Source organism: Pygoscelis adeliae, unplaced genomic scaffold (genome assembly GCF_000699105.1).
Source record: "Pygoscelis adeliae isolate BGI_AS28 unplaced genomic scaffold, ASM69910v1 Scaffold136, whole genome shotgun sequence".
Lineage (NCBI taxonomy): Eukaryota > Metazoa > Chordata > Aves > Sphenisciformes > Spheniscidae > Pygoscelis > Pygoscelis adeliae.
The window spans coordinates 957,477-959,108 of record NW_008824901.1 but is presented as its reverse complement, the minus strand read 5'-3'; the positions used below and the strand labels follow the sequence as shown (position 1 = coordinate 959,108).

The 1,632-nt window shown below is 40.1% G+C and overlaps 1 long non-coding RNA gene across 1 annotated transcript in view; it reads right to left on the bottom strand.

The window, feature by feature from the left end:
* LOC103917655 overlaps window positions 1–1,426 on the bottom strand; it is a 15,413-nt gene extending 13,987 nt beyond the window's left edge. The window contains exon 1 of the long non-coding RNA XR_663637.1: window positions 1,414–1,426. This is a non-coding gene — a long non-coding RNA (uncharacterized LOC103917655). The remainder of the gene's footprint in view (window positions 1–1,413) is intronic.
* Window positions 1,427–1,632: the final 206 nt, after the last annotated feature.

Below are 1,632 nucleotides of genomic sequence, written 5' to 3'. Positions count from 1 at the left end.
TCCCTACATTACATTGTCATCTTCAGAGACTTGCACTCATAACACTTGGAATAATTAAGTGATCTGCATAGCAGTAATACTGTTGCCCTCTGCAAAAATGCCATGCCACCAGCTTTTAACTAAGAATGACAGAAATCCAGCCCTGAAGGCAGCAAAGAGAACAGCTTAAATTCTAAAAAGTTTCTCCTGGAATCTCAAAGGTGTAAGCCAGAAATAAGAGAGGTGATAGCGATGGATGGTAAGTTAGTATTTTCAGTGAATGTTCATGAGCAAGTACTTTCCCAGAAGATGGCTATTTAGTGTTGTAGTCTTGCAGAAAGATGAAAGAGAATTAGGCCTCGTGTTTTCTTCATCTTTCCTATCTCTCTCTTGACATGCAAGTCAAGATTTCATGTTACACTCTCATATTTGTTCCTCCTACTGTTCGAGCGTTGCTCAGTGTCCTCCCAAAATGGTCACTCATCACTGACATCTTTTGGTTTGAAAGAAAAGGAAACTGCGGCAAAGAAGTTCTCATCCTGGTTGCAGACAGTAGCCATTACTCTTTAGCCTTTCTGCTGGGGCATTCTTTAGGTGCACTTCAAATAGAGAGTGTCAGGAGAGCAGACCTTTCAGCTTACGCATAAGAACCTTCTGATCAGTCCTGAGATCCAGTGCCAGCCTACATCTCTCCCACCAGTTCAGGGCCAGGCGACTGAAAGGACTAGCTGACCCTGCTTCCTGCTTGTCAGATGAAGTCACATGGGCTTCAGGCTTGGATGGTACACCAGGACACACTCTGACATGTTTTGATGCATTTGAGGAGTCTGCTTTCCTGATGTGCACTAATGCAAAAGGCTTTGTTACCCATTTTTTTGAAAGGCAATTAAATTGAAATACAAGAAAAAAACCTTGAGAAAACAAACAGTTTTTTACAGTTGCTTGTGGAGTGAAACTGAAACCCTTCACACTTGATAAAAGTTGCATTCTTCAAAACTGTGTTCTCAGGGGATTTTTTTTAACCTTTTTCTCCACCACAAGACACACTATCAATTTTACTGCAGTAGGCTGAAGTGTTCAAGAATATTTCTGGTTTTTACATACACCATACTGCGATTCAACCTTTCCCCATATTCCTCATTCCTCCCAAACAATTCATGAGTACGCCAAAGTACTGTTGTGCTCTTCATCTGTTTAATGCACATGCAGTTCAGATGACAGTAGCTCATGTTAAACTCTCCTGATGTCATTACCAATTAAGGAGGCTATAATTCAGACATTTACTTGCAGCTTCTCCATTTGTCACTGAAATATTTTCCATAGTCCTGCATGTTACTTGAGCTATTTAGAATGAAACCTGTGACCATTCTAAAAATTGTAGTTAAAACAAGAAAGCTTAAATATCAGGTAGACACAATTAATGTGATTTCCTACACAAGGTCAGAAGAGCTATTTCCTCTTCTTAATGTTCATCGTTCTCCTATCTTCTAATAAAGCCTTACTTCCAGCCCTGATGTGTACCTGTTTTTCCCTCCCCCTTGTTTTCTTGCAAACTTCTAATCACAACTTCTTAGTGTCTTTGAAGTTGTCCCCATTTCTTTTCTGAACTTTACTGCTTCAGTTAAAGCACTTCAGGCTTATGAGGTCTACAGA